This window comes from Actinia tenebrosa, unplaced genomic scaffold, assembly GCF_029948245.1.
Source record: "Actinia tenebrosa isolate PJP-AT-01 unplaced genomic scaffold, QUT_ActTen_1.0 PGA_scaffold9__36_contigs__length_13948895, whole genome shotgun sequence".
NCBI lineage: Eukaryota > Metazoa > Cnidaria > Anthozoa > Actiniaria > Actiniidae > Actinia > Actinia tenebrosa.
Window position 1 is genome coordinate 6,153,137 of NW_028292586.1, and position 17,692 is coordinate 6,170,828.

At 37.2% G+C, this 17,692-nt stretch overlaps 1 long non-coding RNA gene and 1 pseudogene across 1 annotated transcript; both read right to left on the reverse strand.

Moving 5' to 3' along the window:
• Positions 1 to 5,036: 5,036 nt before the first annotated feature.
• Positions 5,037 to 17,534, reverse strand: LOC148904603 (uncharacterized). The gene is made up of 3 exons (XR_016118804.1): positions 17,385 to 17,534; positions 17,151 to 17,249; positions 5,037 to 5,162 (listed from the first exon to the last, which is right to left on the reverse strand). It is a non-coding gene; the product is annotated as an uncharacterized LOC148904603 (long non-coding RNA).
• On the reverse strand, positions 8,293 to 10,633 carry LOC148904604 (uncharacterized; annotated as a pseudogene).
• Positions 17,535 to 17,692: the final 158 nt, after the last annotated feature.

The window sequence follows — 17,692 nt, forward strand, 5'->3', positions numbered from 1 at the left end:
CTCCCCTATTGGATTTACTACCAAGCATTAGTGTTATTGAAGCGAGATTAAGTTAGAGGTACAAATGATTCTTTTCTATTTCTATCTTAGCCTCGTTTTCACCGTTACTTTTAAGAAGGGTGCATTATTAAGTAATCGGCTTATGGTTGCCATTAAAACCTCAGTGTTCATTCAGAAAGGTTCATTCAAAGAGTTTATAAAATCATAGCTAGAGATAACTCATTTAAAACGCCAAAAAGAATTTACTATGTTCAAATGGATATTGCTGTACATTTTCGTCTCCAAATCAATTCATGACTGTGGTCATCCTGAGATAGCATGGTATCCGGCAAAACATGTTTGTCAAGTTAGAGAAATACAATTTATAAGTAATTTATTTAATATGTCTCTTGGGTTTTTTATTTTCGATTTATCATTTTTCTTTCATGAATTATAAATTGTTGTTTTGCTGGCTTAGAAATTTATATTTTATTTTCAATGGAAATCATTTATTTTCAGAGCAAAATTTGGGTCAAAATTATACATTTAGGGACCGGTCATTATTTAAGTTGGAGGGCGGGGGGGGGGGGGGGTGGAGGAGAAATTGGCAGTGACGCAAAAAAATTTCAAGGCCCCCCCTTTGAAGGCATCCAAGTTTATCGAAAACCCCCCATGGATTGTAGTAAAAAATTTAAAAATTTTCCCTAAAAGTCATTTTTAAATTTCAAGACCCCCCATTTTTCACTAGCAAAAATTTCAGCCCCCCCCCCCCCCCCCCCCCCCCCCCCCCCCCCAACTTAAATAATGACCGGTCCCTTAGCCCATGAGGGTTTTTTTACTGACATTTTTTTTTCTAGTATTATAATGATTTCAGACTTTATCTTATGCTATGTTGCAGTTATACAATGCCGAATGAATAAAATACATCGTATTTGCTTATGTTTAAAGGAGACGGAATAAATAACTTTGAGGAAGAAGATCAAGTGTTTTGGGATGACAAGTTGGACAGTGAATCTGACCATGAAGAGATAAGAGGAAATGAAAGGAGATTGGTTGAAATTTGGGATATTGATATCGAAGACGTAGAAAGAGATTTTGAACAATCTAGTGCAGAAATAAGCGTTGCCGTCGAAGCAAGTTCCCGAGTGACCCTTATTAACTGGATTGCCTTGTTTGTGTGCTTTTGGTCTGCATACTTTTCTGTACCAGACCGAGGCATTGATATTCTCCTCGCCTTTTTTAAAGCGACTTTTCAGGTTTTGTGTGAGCTTTCGCCAATCATTTTCCCAACCGCAGTATTGGTTTTCCCGAGCTCCTTCAAACTCTTGAAAAATTATCTTTCTTTTAAAGATAAGCATTCAAAGTATGTTGTTTGTCCGAAATGCGACACCCTATACCGTTTTCAAGACTGCATAACAACAAGATTCGGGCGTGTCATTGCTAAACCATGTTCTCACATTGCTTTTCCGAATCACCGTCAATTGTTTCGCCGCACACCTTGTGGAGCGGAATTGCTTAAGGAAATTCGTTTGAAAAATAGACAGACGAAATTGTACCCACATAAAGTTTATTGTTATAAAAGCATCAGAGACACTCTAACTCTCTTTATTAAGCGACCAGACTTTGTACAAAAATGTGAGATTTGGAGAAATCGGAATGTACCGGACGATATTTTAGTTGATATTTACGATGGCCAAGTGTAGAAAGATTGGCAATATTTTAACGGCACTCCTTTCCTTGCCCAGCCTAATAACTATGCTTTTATGCTGAATGTTGACTGGTTTCAGCCTTTTAAGCACAGTGTCTATAGCGTTGGAGTCATATATATGGTCCTCCTAAATCTTCCGAGAAAAGAAAGGTACAAAGAGGAAAACGTAATAATAGTTGGGGTAATACCTGGTCCACACGAGCCCAAATTGAATATCAATACGTACTTACAACCACTTGTAGCCGAATTGAACTTATTGTGGCACGAAGGCATCCAAGTTCGGCCTCATGGGAGTAGAACAGCAAGATGTTTTCGAGCTGCCCTCCTTTGTATTGCTTGTGACATTCCTGCACTAAGAAAAGTTTGCGGTTTCTTAGGATGTACTGCTCACCGAGGGTGCTCAAAGTGCACAAGATTTTTTCCCGGAGATTTTAGTAGCATGAATTTTTCAGGTTTCGAAGATGACGATACACCAAGGACAAATGAAGAGCACCGAAGAGAGGCTCAGAAAATACTCAATGCAACAACCGCTGATGAACGAAACCAAATTGAAACTTCCACTGGAACAAGATATTCTGAACTCTTACAGTTGCCTTACTTCGATTGTACTCGTTACCATGTTGTTGATCCTATGCACAATTTGTTTTTAGGGACAGCAAAACATTTAATGAAAAATGTATGGCTAAATGCTGAAACGCCAATTATTTCTAAAGAAAATTTGAATAAAATCCAGGAAAAGGTAGATGACGTCAAAGCACCATCATTTATTGGGCGTCTCCCGAAAAAGATATCAACATCGTTTGGAGGATTTACTGCTGATCAGTGGAAAACATGGACTCTCTTGTATTCTGTATTCTGCATTTGGAATATCGTTCCAACAGATGATTTGGAGCTGTGGAGGTTATTCGTATTGTCCTGCTTTCACCTTTGCTCTCCACTTATTACAACTGAAGAGCTACAAGAAGGACATGATTACCTAGTGGAATTTTGTAAATCGTTTGAAAAAAGATATGGAAAGGAACGTGTTACGCCAAACATGCATCTACACCTGCACCTCAAACAATGTATTTTAGATTACGGGCCTGTATATTCATTTTGGCTTTTCAGCTTCGAACGTTTCAATGGGATTTTAGGAGCGTTTCGAACTAACAATAGATCTGTTGAAATACAAATCATGAGAAAATTTCTCCAAAAGCATGAACTAAGAGATATCCCTTTACCAGAGAGATTTCGAGAAACTTTCCAACCAGTATTTCAACTTCTTCAGGAGGCACAACAAGTAGGAACACTTGGCGAAAGCATCCCATCAATACCATCAACACTTAATCTTTCAGTTGGTCAAGTACTACGTTGCTTAGAGTGGAGCAATATGAATGCATACTCATGTTTTTCACCTCGATCCATTGATGTTCTTGATGATGACTATACAGAATATCTCTTTAAAGCTTATGAAACAATTTTACCTCAACACTCGGTCATTGAATGTGTTACCGATACGTTTGAGAGAATTAGTACCATTGGATATTCGGGGACAAAGCTAGGGTCCTCTGACTCTAGACTGGAACGTTCTTCCTTCATTCTTGCAAGTTGTTGGTGTGGCCAATATAGTGGCAGTATTGAGACCGATTCATTTGACTTGCGCCCCGGTGTTGTCGATTTCTTTCTTAAACAAACCATTATAATTGATGGCAAGCAGGAATCATTGTGTATGGCAAAGGTTCGATGGTATCAGCGACATCCAGAAAGACACAGGATTGGCAGACCACATGAAATTTGGTGCAGAAACTTGTTTGAAATGGAAGGGCCCTCTACATTCATTCCCATACAAAGGATACACAGCCAGTTTGTTGCTGCTTACGATGTTATTGACAAAGAAAGAGTATTAATTGTTTGTCCTTTACAACGTAAATTGTACGGATGATGGAGATGACAGTAAAGTATCATCCAGGAAAAATATTCAAAGCTATCAAAAATAAACTGTTTGAACTGTGCATCAGTAACTAGATAGTCAAAATGAAAATTGAATGAATTCTTTGATGAGTTTAAAATTAGATGAATTAAAATAATTATGAATGAAATTGCATATATTGCCAATAAAAAAGATGAATTCATATGTTTAGACTAAACAAAATTGATGCTTCAAATAATATTACAGATGTTAGCGGTTTGAAATGCAGCTGAGGTTAATGGGTTAATGAGTTTTCTTATTGTCACTGGAAAAAACGCATGTACGACTTACGCATATTAAAAATACATCGTCCGCGTTTTTTCCTGTGTGTATCAACGCATATAACCTCACTTTCATGACATCAAAGCAAAACAATGATTGAATTAATGTGGTCGCAACATTGATGTCATGCGTTAGGAGAAAAAATTGACACATATGACTGAGATGGACCTGCATGCACTCCCCCCTCGTAAATCGTAAAAACAAGCCAACATCCATCATAATTCAGTTGAAAAATTATTGATTTGTTTTGAAAAGTTTTGATTGCAATAAATTGAAACGGAAACCTCACATCGGATATACTCAGTTTGGGGTATTGTATTTGCTCCCCAGGTAAATATGGGGCAAAGCCTAGTGCAAAGTTGATTTCATATGTGCCCTTCATTTGACAATATGGCAAATATAGGGCAAAAACGGTTATCATATATCCCCACTGGGTAAATGCGTCTAAACTAAGGGCAAATATATAACATATTTACCCATGTGTTCAGATATATGGCAAAGCAATGGCAAATTTATTAGAAATTTACCCCGACCTTTGCCTGCATAGGCAAATGTATGGGCAAATATAGAGCACCATATTTGCCCAACATTTGCCAAGCGGACATATGATGACCAAATCCATTATTTCGTCGAGTGTGTACACGGACGGACGGACGGACGGAAGTGACGTCAGCCAAGCCATGAAAAATCCACTCGATGGTTTACCATTTTTTCTTAAGGTAATTCCCTTGAAAGAAATTTTGCCAATAACTTTCTCCTGAAACTTTGCATGGACTTTTATTATGTTATGTGCATTTAAAAACTGCAACAACTCTTTAAAGTCAGGGCGCGGGTAACTCGAAGATCGAACCCTGAAACAACCTCTGGGCTATTCCAAGTCAGAGGGCATGGGTAACTCACAGAATGGATCCTAAATCAAACCAGGGTGAGCTTAGTCAGTTCAGTTTATGGAGGGAGCCACGTGGGAGAGGGAGGTTGGGATTAGAGAAACCAAGAAGATCCTCGAATCAAGGGACGAGCCTAACAAAGACTAACACAGGCATAAATTGACTACGAGTAACTGAGATATATGACAATCTCTTGCTCTAAGCAAGATACAAACTAAACTACGAACCTTATACGAATTAAGATGCTACACAAAATCTTCGTTTTGAGCTGGCAGGTCGTTCCTCTTTCTGCACACCGCTCGACTACCAAACAACTTCAGCTGGAAGAACTGTGTTTATAAAATGTACTTGTCAACATCTATCGGAATAACATGATGTTACAACTCATTAGTACGCAGCCAGCATGCGTGAAAAGACTAGTGAATAAACTCTACGGGCGTCTATTATTGACATCATGTTCACACATCAAAGTGTCATAGTGGTACTTTGAACCATTTATCAATCTGTTACTAGGGTATCAATGCATAATATCAAATTGGCAAAAATACTTAGGAAAGTAAGAATAATGTTTTGTGTTCATGCATGGGTTTGCCATGTTCTTAATTGGCTGTAAGGCTGTAGGGACGGGGGAGGGGGAGTAGGGGGGAAAGGACGGAATGGAAAGAGGACTGCTGTCTTTTGTCATTATGATCGACGAAGACTATTTCTCGTGTTTATTTCTCGTTACAGACAGAGTTAATAGAAAGGAACTCCAGTCCCCTATATTAACTCTGTTATTATAGAACAGGGAGTAAATGCTCGGTCTCCCGAGCCAAAAACTTTTAACTGATGCCAGATCGATTCAGAATATACAAGTGAATTATGCAAAACTAAAGGGGGAAAACCTGGAGAAAAACCCTCAAAGCCGCAGGAGAGAACCATTAAACAACTTTATTCGCAACTGTGTCAAAAAATGGATATCACGAACAGAGTAGGCTGTGCAATTGATCACTTGGAGGGTGGGGCGACCGCGTTTGTTTCATGTACTCAGTTGAATGGCGTTCTTCTCCTTATTTGGAAACCACCCTGAATACCAAATAAAATTAATAGCGAACCGGACTAGAAATATTCATACATTCCAACTAAAATTATTTATCTTTCTGAAAATAACATTGTTTACGCCACACTTCTTAGCAGCTACTAAAAAGATTAAGAGTGAATGTCAATAAAAATCAAACAAAATTTGAAAATTCGCGGACACGGCCAAAAAATCGATTCGGCTTACATTTTGCCTATTGATAGCACTGGATGAGTAGGTAAAGGAAATGGGAGGGATTTGATCAAATATCTATTATTTTGAAAAATTACGAGCAAAAACGATTTTAGCCTGACTTTCGCTCAATCCGACCCACGCGACCTCGGTATTTAGGCGTTATATAAGTGTTCTGTACAAACGCTAGAACAAAAGCAAATTTATTTATTGATCGTATCTATGTTAATTGGACCTATAGTACAATCAAGATTTAGTAATTTCAACGGATATGAATTATTTTTGAAAAGAACGGAGGCCTTTTAAAATGACGACATGCATAGGGTGATAAATTCACCTATAAACCACCTATCATTCGAGCAAAGAATAATGTATGTGGTATTTCATCAAAACTCTCAATATTTTCACCAGATATCCTGGAAAGGAAATTCTTTAAGCTACTTTAAAAAATTCTAAAATCAAAAGTTAAAATCAACATCAGAAATGAAAAGAGCACCTCGATTTTATTAAAACGACTATATTGCCATTTCTCCTATGTTACATGTTATAAGATGAAACTTTGCTACTTGCTAGTATTGAGGTGTTTTGTCCATTGCTGATGTTTGTTTTGAGTCAACGTCTCTTTTTTCGGAAGGTAGGGTCACGTGACCTGTTGTTGCAAAACGCCTATTGAAAACTAACTAAATAAATAAAATTACCATCAAATAATTTAAAACTTTTAAAGTCTCAACAATCACAAATTTATTAAGTGATATTGTTATGATCATGACATGTACAAACATATTAGGAGATACCCCTATCATGAACAATGTCATAGGCATTGTTGGCCAAGTTTGATTATTGTAGATCATCGTAAAAAACAGATTATCAAGCACGAAATGTAAGTAGGAATCGATTAATCAATTAAGAAAAGTAGGTCTATTTGCTCTGAATGTTGTTTCTAGGATTACATGAATAGGCTCGACATTTTGGTTCCACATGTCACAAAGGAGAACAGATCATTTGATCGGTAAGCAAGAAACGTGTTCTCGGAACCAAAATGTCAGTCCTAATGGTTTGCTTGAGATTAAGGTCGACAGCTCAGCACGTGCAGTTGTTGGCCATCTGAGCAAATATTCTATTCACTTTTGACATCTCTAAAGCTTTTGTTCTCTGATAATACTGCATAATAGGGTGTATCAACAATTTGTTGACGTCCTACTTTCGTCTCAATAATCTCCTTCATTTTTGTTTCAAACTTAAATCACTTTCAAGTGGTAATTAGTTAAGCATATGTGGACCGCATGGCACTAATGAAATACTAATTAGTTAAGTTAAGTGTATAGCGACTCCTGTATGATCTATGCGGTTTAGAGTTGAGTAAATCATAGAAATTTGGGTTAGTTCAAATTCCTCCTCGGGAATTGGAAACTAGCTCATTAACTCCTCCGAGTCGCATTGACCAATCACAGTTAGCGTCAGGTCATTATCGGTTTGACGTCAATTTCAATAGACCACAAATAATACTTAAGTGCTTGTAGCACACACTAAGAGATATAATGTGAAGTAGAAGACAGACGAGAAGAAGAAGAGTAGAAGTAGTTACGAGACGAATAGAGCGAAGTAGAAATAACAGCACAATATATATTAACAACCGTGTAAAAAGAGGACAACCGAAGCGAATAAAAGACCTGAAAAGAAAATCAGTGAAAGGCTACATGTGTCGACGTGGGACGAGCTAGTCCACCCCATCCCAGTGTAAAGGAAAAACTCCCACGTCACAACAATAGACCATTTATAGTCCAGTAATCCTGTGGTTTAGGTTGGAACAAATTGCAACAGAATTTTTTTCAATGCTGTTTGACCCGTTAGGGTAAGTTAATCAACATACTAAAAGTCCCAAAAAATCCCTTCGGTGGAACATCCCTAAAAACGGCTTTTAATATTGTCAAGAATTACACAGGAAGCCCAATACTGGGAAAATATCAATTTCCCAAACAAATATATGTAAACTTGCTTATTTCCCTGATTTTACATTGTGCTGAGGCACTTATATCAAAATTAAGTATAATCTTGTCAATATTCAAACAAAAAAGATAATAACTGGACAGATTTTTTAATAAATGCAAATGTAAATACCACAGGAAGCCCGTACTTTGCAAATTTATTATTTTGTTACAAAACATAGAAATTTAACAATATATCATTTGAAAAACCCCTATCATTATCAAAACATCTTTGCAAACAGTACTGAATGCATTCACCACCTATAAATCCAACTGCTGTAACCCTGACAGGTACCGCATGCAGGACTAGAACAATCCAAGTTATACTTTTTACAAGTGCATCGATTATGGTTGCAGTTTGACTTGCAATTGCATCTGATTATCTCAAGAAGTGCCTTATGAGCTGCTGTACAATCTGTTTTGATAGGAAGCAGTTTGCCATCCACAATCTGCCATCTCCAATATGAAGGTGTTAATGTTTTGTTCATTTTCCATTGTTGGACTTGGTAGAACACTCTCGTGCTGTGGTATGCAGCTGCTCCAGATGTTGGTGGTAAGTTTTCTGGCTGAACAAATGAAGATCCAGTAGAAACCTTTTGACAAAGAAATGTATATCGAAGCTCATCAAACTTTTTATCGTTTCTCTTGTTGTACATAGATAAAATCGCTTTTTCTCCACTGAGCAATCAGATCAGTCTTTGTGGTTGCCTGACACCCGAAAACGTTTGCTTGCTGACGGAAACTCATCTATTTTACACTTCTTTAATGCCAGCCCTTTGCCAATTCCGCGAAGTCGATCGAGAAGTGGTATCGCACCCAAGTATTGCGCGTAAAAAGAGTATGTTGTCACACACGTTGGGCCTCGAAATCAACTTTGTTTTCTTGATGTCCCATATTCTTCTTTTCGTAGATCTTAGTTTTGGCTCTGGCTTGAAAAAAATGTATGTGCGCTTGTACTGTTTACATGGTACAACAAAAGAATCAGCAAGTCTTTGTCGTCTCCGACTAGAATAGTTGGAAACAATTGACTCATATCAATGGCAGTGAGCACAATATGAAGATCAGCGTCACCAGGATCATGAACTGTGGTATATGCAGCTGATTAAAGTGTTGCCCTTAGCAGGTTGATAAACCATTGTTTGTTGGAGGCATTTGACAAATAATGCTCCTTTTTGCCTTTCATCTCTATGTCTGGTTGAAAACTCACTGTCTCCTCATATTGTTCTGTACGTCTCATGTGGGTACAGTCCTTTATACTAGGGCCGTCTTCATAATCGTCGAAAACAGTCGTGACATTGCCGGGATACCTGAAACTTATATACTGGATGATGTATAAGTTACATAATTCATTGTACGTCAGACCACGAGGCCATGAAACTCAGTGAAGTAGGGCACCGCTATCCAGCACAAAGGCATATTCTTGCTTTGGAAGCTCAGACGGTAAATTATCTTTCACTTCCTCCCAGATGGCCTCGGCTAAGGCAGGTTTGTTTGCCTGTCGTGGTAGGAGAGAAGCATCAAAAAGTGCTGGAGGGTAACTACACATTTCAAACTGGAACAGTTCTTTTGGATTCTCATACCTTCCGCCAGTGGAAACGAGAACGAACCCTGTGGAACAGGAGCTTCTTGGCGACAAACGTTACAGCTTGTTCTTTCTTTTTGAAAGTGTGTTTATAATGTACAAGCTTAACCTTCATTGAAATAAGTATACTTTCTCCTACTTGTTTGGCTTTATCTGCGTTAACCGTTTCTTTTGCAACTACGCCTGTCGAAATACTTCGTAGCGAAGGATCTGCACTGAACGGATTTCTTGAGTGAAGATAGGCAACTAATTCCATTGTATCTTTAAAGTCGCGCTGTTGTCTAGCTATTGATGTGTCTATATGTTGCTCACTAGTGTAATAGTCGACACCTGTTAGACTCTGCATAGCGTTGTTGACTGCTGCACACATAGGCATGGACATCACCCATATCAATCGCTGCACCTTTGTCATTCCACGCCCCCTGGTAAGACCGCCACTTGTTTTTATACTTAATAATTTAATAGTTTTAATAATTTGATTCTTATATAGCACATGAATCATAGGGAGATGCTCTCATGCGCTTTACATTGACTCGGGAATGACAGATTGCTTTTTTGTGCAATTTACAAACATGAGAGATGGTTAGTATAAAGTGGAGGCACTGAGGGTGGTCACTACCAGGGTTTCTTTTTACGTCCTCAGTGGTTCTTTTATGTCCCCCATTTACTGTAGGTTAGGAAGGGTTGGGAGACAGGGCCTACAGTTTTAAGTCCTTGTCTGAGAAGACTTGAAGGTCTAAAGATATAATTACAAAGGCAGCACCTTCTCCTCAGTTATTTTAAGACCCTGAGTGATGGTCCGGCCGAGGCTTGAACCACCACCTCCCCTACAACAGACCGACACTCTTACCAACTGAGTTAACCGGGCTACTTCTCATAAGTACTTGCTTAGGTGCTTGCTTGGTAAGGTCAGTGGACAGTCCCGCCCAATATGGATCACTTCTGCACACGACATGTAGACCCTCCTGGAAACTCTTATACACTTCAAGGTTCTTATCTTCAAGGTCAGCCATCATTTTCAAGTAGATGAAAGCAGACTTGGCATACATATAGTGTCCCGAGGCAGCAAAATAGGGCAGCATTTCAGCAGCATTGCCTGTTCTTTCAGCCTTTTGGAATTTTCTGAGAATATCGATCACATCCATATTTGGCATCCATAGCATGGCAAGTGCTAGCCTTTCATTGAATTTCTAAAGCATCACTTACCTTTTCCAAAGAGAGGTCTGGAAAGGCAAATTCAGGTGTTTCTTTTCAAATTTCTTAAATCCTGGCTTCTCAGTAAACGACAAAAAGTACTTATAAGAGATAGATAAGTATAGAAGAGAGTCATTACTATCAAATTACTTAGTTTTAGGTCCCATTTAATTCTTTTATAATAAATTTACAAAGTATGGGCTTCCTGTGGTATTCACATTTGCATTTATTGAAAAATATATCTAGCTATTATCTTTTAAATTAAAATATTGACAAGATTATACTTAATTTTGATATGAATGCCTCAGCACAATGTAAAATCAGGGAAATAAGCAAGTTTACATATATTTGTTTGGAAAATTGATATTTTCTCCGTATTGGGCTTCCTGTGTAATTCTTGACAATATTAAAAGCCGTTTTTAGGGATGTTCCACCGAAGGGATTTTTTGGGACTTTTAGTATGTTGATTAACTTACCCTAACAGGTCAAACAGCATTGAAAAAAATTCTGTTGCAATTTGTTCCAACCCCACCCCCCAAAATTTCATAGGATGACTGGACTATTAACAGATCCCGCGGCTCAACCTCAGCCTCGTCAGCGACTAGGTCCAATTAACATAGATACGATCAATAAATAAATTTGCTTTTGTTCTAGCGTTTGTACAGAACACTTATATAACGCCTAAATACCGAGGTCGCGTGGGTCGGATTGAGCGAAAGTCAGGCTAAAATCGTTTTTGCTCGTAATTTTTCAAAATAATAGATATTTGATCAAATCCCTCCCATTTCCTTTACCTACTCATCCAGTGCTATCAATAGGCAAAATGTAAGCCGAATCGATTTTTTGGCCGTGTCCGCGAATTTTTTAAATTTTTGATTTTTACTGACATTCAGTCATGACAAGGTAAAACATTGTCTGTTTTTTTGGTTTTGTAATGTTTTATCTTGCAAGTGATAAGAAATTAAAAATTCACCGATGCTTAGATAGATTGGTAAACTCGTTGTAGATTCTTTCCCGGAGTTGAAAAGATGCATTCTGGTACGTCTAGCGGGCACAAACAGCACCGTATGAGTTAAATGACGAACAAATGATAATTATTGGATAAGTTTTTAAAATGGATGTTATTAAGTGGTAATTGAACATTGCCAGAAATTTCGGACATTTGAGCCTGCAATCGGTTTCTATTGAGCAGCGGTTTCTATTGAGCCTGCAATCTTAGGCAGCAGATTTGCCCTAAAACATACGATTTGCCCACAAAATGGTGTCTGGAACCGGCAAGTGTAGTCGTATAGGAAAATCTAAAGGATTTTATCTCTAGTTTGATGATTTTTGCACTGAATTTTTTGAAACTCGCGCGAAATCTGAAACCGCTGAACAGTGAGTCGTGGTCTCACAGGGAAGGGGTCTTCTAGGGCCCTTTTTACTATGGAACAAATTACTGTTTTAAGACATTTACCGCTGAAATATTTAGCTGAATGTAATATTGGAGGAACAAGCTTTCAAACGATGGGTTTTTCGAGCGATTTGAAGCATTCTTTCAAAAGTTACAGTCTTTTGAACTCAGCCGAATTCAGAAGATTTAGCCTGTAGTTATGAAGGATTTCAGTGGATGGATTTATTGGCGTTTTTCAAAAGCAAAAAGTATACATCAAAGTACTTTCAACACGGAATAGGAAGGAATAGTGAGTGTTATGATCATTTCAGGAAAGAGTTCCAGGGTATACATTTGTAACTTTTTGCTTTGTTTCTGCTCAAAACTATAATTTATGACTACACTTAGCGGCTGTGATGAATGGCCGCCCACAGTCTCTTGTAATTCAGAGCGACTCAAAGCACGATATTGTTTTCAAAAAAGTATACATGAAATTTTACCAATGATCAAAATGATCAACATTCTCAAGTTGCTGAAGCTTCACTTCATCGATTCCCGCCTATACATCTTTGAAAATGTCCCTTTCATCAATAAAATTAACAAAAACATTTCGATAAACATACATTCTTTTGTAAAATCTTACGGTCGGTAACACATAAATATTGAGATGTGCCAGGCGTTCCGCGCGGGTGATGTCCGAAATTTCTGGCGATGATATGTATTGAATATCATATGTATTTCTCGATTAATGGGAACAATTGATGAATTCTACCATAGACAGTTCTAAGACAGATCTAAGATCTGTCTGTGAATGTTTTTTGTAATTAACAGAAATGGGAAACAATTTCAAAGGAATTTATGCATCAAGTAATAGAATAAAAAATTCTAGAAACTGTCACTTCTTAATTATTCAATTGTAATGAAGTCATAAATGCAGAGGACATTATGACGCCCCACGAATTTGACATCGATAGAAGTCAGAAAAATGGTACAGTTTTAGCAAAGCTATTCAAGTAAGCCGGTTATATAGCACGTGCCACCTACATCTGCTGGACGAAGCATGCTGTATTAACGAAACTTGGTAGCATTGGTGAGACTTGTGTTGTCAATCATCAGACCACGTGTCATAACGTGACGTCAAATATCACGTGACTTACGAATAGTCATTAAGAATAAATGCTATATGGTAACCGGAAACTTGTTACATTGGGTGAGCCTTGTGAGCCTTGTGACATTAAACGCGTAATAAATTTGAATTGCTTATAAAACGTCTTGTTATCACACCACTAATACAAAACTGTAGGTTTGCGAAGGACCGAAAGGTTATGTTTGAATGGTCATGATCAAAGCCTGATTGATCGCAATTGATCGCATGGTAAAAACTGTTCAAGATGTTTTTGACTGGAGCCATTTCAGTAATTTTGATTTCGCCTATTTCATCCACTAAAGTCGTTAAATTCTCTGGTGCTTCACTTCTTGTGAGAACATTTTCCTTGAAATCTCCTTAGAAAGAATCAAATATGGCTCCATTAGCTATCCGGATCCCCGGTAGCCGTTTGGTAGCCTTTTTGCAATCAAATTTGGGTGATGTGGTCGGGAGCGTCACTTGAAAAGCGCGTAACTCGAAGCGCGTAACACGATGAATACCCGTCCTCCGTTAACAGAAATGCCAAAATTTTAAATTTCAATTTTAACATCCTAAAATATACCAAATCGCTGACTTTCACCGCGGATTCCCATGAAAAGAATCAAGCTTTTATGCAGAAAAACCCCCAAAACGGACTTGAAAATAGGCATTGGAGACTTTGAAAATCGGCGTCTTTTGACAGTGATTTTGGGGTGGATGGACAAAAAATTCGTTTTGCAGCTAAGAAAAAAAAAAAAAAAAAAGAATTTAAGACGATTCTAACTCCACTTGTGTAGTAAGGATAGATGTTTGTTTTGAAAGTAGAAAAGAAAAGAAATCTATTATGGAGCCGACACCCAGTGGTACGCTCTTGCAGAGACTCCCTCTTAAACATTCCTGTTTCAAGACGGCTAGTGGCCAAAGAACTTTTTATTATAGCGGAGCTCCACTCGCGGAGCTAAAGAAAAATTGCTAACCCATCGAGTTGATTTTTAATGGGTTTATGACGTCACGTCTGGACGCTTTATTTCAAAGCATTATTTGCGAATGCAAATAAAACATCGCTTTGGGACAAATTTTAGGCCAAGAACAACACAAAAAAACATTTTTATGATGTCAAAGATGGTTCAAGAAAATTCAATCTTAATGAATTTTGGTATTTTTTAGCAAACAATCGTATATTTTTACCTTCTAGAAAAAACATTTTCGTTTGCCTCCGATCGACAAATCATAGACTCATTCCCAGAAACTGTAATACTTCCATAGATCATCATTTATTTCGTTGTTGAATGAATATAAAAAGGAATTTATAAAAGCCACCTGACCTAGAAATTTTTTATCTATTTTGTCTCTCATCTGTCTCAGTCTTAAATATGCAAACTTTATTTTTCGAATGCTTTTGTCGTTCGTCATTTCCATATTGTTTTTTCACTAATGAAAACAGATGAAAACTGGTAAAATCGAAACTCAAAATCTAGTAAGCTTAGTTTTTTAAGCTTCTCGAAGAGTAGTTAAGGCTAATTATAAGAGAAATAAAAATATTTCAATGAATGAATTAGGATTTTTTTTTTCACTGACACATTTAGTTTTGTTAAGTGTTTAGGGGGTCTCGCAAATTAGACCAGTTTGGCAGTAATAATCTCCAGCTAATTTTCTTTCTGGTAAGCAGTTTATTTTAATTTTATTTCTTTACGGTAAAATTACGGTTCATATAAAAACATAAAACTCTTGATATGGGTAACCAAACATCTGTGTAAAAGAAATAAAAGTAAGCTTATATTTTGCTCACCTCAGTTTCCTTAACCATCTTGTGTTAATTTGTCCAAAGAAAATTCGGAAATCTCCAAAATTTAGATTGGAATAAAGGAGGATGTTTCACTCGCATGCTTTTCTCGCCGTACTCATTATATATACATCTGTCTTAGCTTTAGCTTTTTTTTTTGTGAAAGATTTTCTCTCGACGACGATTTTCCTCGATTTTTTCGCCGAACGAAAACAACAGCCGTTCGCTTATTACTGAAAGATTTCCTGCATCCATTCTGATGAAAATAGAAAGTCTGGACATTTCTTTAGGACCAAGTTCGGGATTTTCGTAATTCTTACCATAGGAAAAATCCAAATATGCATATCCATGAATAGATAGAAAAAGATAACAATTGATTCGACGAGCAAGGCGTTTCTAGGCTTTGAATTAACAGTGGAAATATATCGAAATTAGACGAAGAAAATTTTAAAAAGAACGAACACACCTACGATAAGTATAGTCCTCATACTATATGCTATATCCCTTACGTCTCCTTGAGTCCCCACATGTTTGAGGGTGATACGGCCGGCCATTAACATATCAACTAAGATTCGCCATGTGTTTCACCTCGTCTTGTTTTACGTCCTTGATTTGACGTGACCTTCTAGGTTACCAAAATTGTGCTTTTGAGTATCTTATACAATTCTGATCATCTTGATTTTAAAATTCAAACGTATGCTTCATATAATCACAACAACAAGGTAAAGCATTCAAAGCCGTAAATAATATTTGAAAACTTCGCTTTAGAGGTAAAATATGCCATATCACTCATACAAATAAGTTATTATTCCCTTTTGATAGTTTACTTTTAGTGGTATTTGTTAAATAATCCTTATCTAGTCCTGCGCCGTGTCGCTGTTTATGGTTATTCTTGAGTCTGAATAGTTTTCTTTTCTTTTCTTTTCTTTTTTTGCCTGCACGAGGTATTTTGATCAGTCTTCAATTTTTCTGTCACTTGTAGTGCTGTCCTGTATAGTCTAGTGGTTATTACATCAAGCTTACACCTTATATTTAAGGAAGTTCTAAATGATATCTTCATTTGTAAATGTGGTGCGAATAAAACATTAGTTATTGTTATTGTCATTGTGCTGGAATGGAAGTACTATTTTTGCACTTCATATTCGTTAGAATTTGTAAGTCGCTTCTCTCGGCATGAAACAAAACTTAACAAATAGACATCGGTTTTTTATGTGTCTGTCCTCTTATTGACGATAAATTGCGTCATCACATTGTCAAAGTAGTGTGGATTCACGAGGCGTAGCCGAGTGGATCCGCATACTACTTTGACAATGTGATGACGAAATTTATCGTCAATAAGAGGACAGACACATAAAAAACTGATGTCTATTTGTTTTTTACAATAACAAAAACAATAAAAACTTCTCATTTTTAGCGATCAAAACAACCAACGGAAAGAGCGCGTGCTCGTTGACGTCAGCTTTATCTGTCTGTCCTCTTATGGATGATAAAAAATAACCAATCAGCGCGCGAGAACTTTGTAAGTTATCGTAAAATGGACATTTTATTATCGCCAATTAACAGTAATTTATCAACGATGATCTCCTTCTTCTGAATATCCCTGAAAATAGCATCTTCCTACACGTTATTAAGTAGATTTTCAGTTTATCGAGATTGTCATAGTTCAAAAACAATTCAAGTTTTCTTTCTTTCAGTTTATTTAAATCGGGGTTCTTGTGCCTTTTAGGAGCTCTGCTTTTAGGCATTGTCTAAATTCATACATTGTCCCCGTTTTGGGAAAGTGTTGAAAAATATTTACGGTGCTTCCTAGACAAAAACAGCAGCCCTCCACCCCAAGTTATCAAAGGCTAGTCCCTTACCGAATATTTTTTACCTTGCGATAACAAACAGATAGAACTGAGATAATTTTGTGAATAAAATTGAAGTACAATCTTTATTACAGAGGAAGATTATTACAAGTCTCTGTGTCGGGAGATTGAAAGCGGAGTGAAACAAACCATTACCAAAATGTAACAGAACTTTTACTTTTCATGAATAATGAGTTAAATTACATACCTCCTACAAAGACGATGTACCTCTTGAAGACGTATCACTTTCCTTCTAAAGATCTCAATCAACTGTACTGAACGGATTTCAACTCAGTTTTCTTTTTCTCTAGAAAAATAAAGTGACCAGAATGACAACTAATAGAAATAGACATTGTATATAAGGGCAGCTGGGCTTTCATATGGTCTATGGTCTATGGTTTCAACATTTGGAACATAATAAAAAATAAAGCTGTTATTTTACTTCGATAACGCGGGAAATGGAACTTGCCCAATTCTCCAGAGGATAAAGCGCCCTTTAGCCCCTCAAACCATCTTAATATTATTAAGGGTAGTTGAAGCTTAAGATGCACAGAACATAGAGAAGTCGAATCAGAAATGGAGATTCTGAGAATCGAACCGTGGACCTCTACAAGATGATTTTAAATCGAGGCGCGCAATGCATTATTGTGACAGCGAAAATTTACACGTATTTTCTATTATCTCTTGTCAAACGAAATATTTTCCAACAATAACGACTATCTGCTTTAATTGGTTAAATCGATCGGGCTG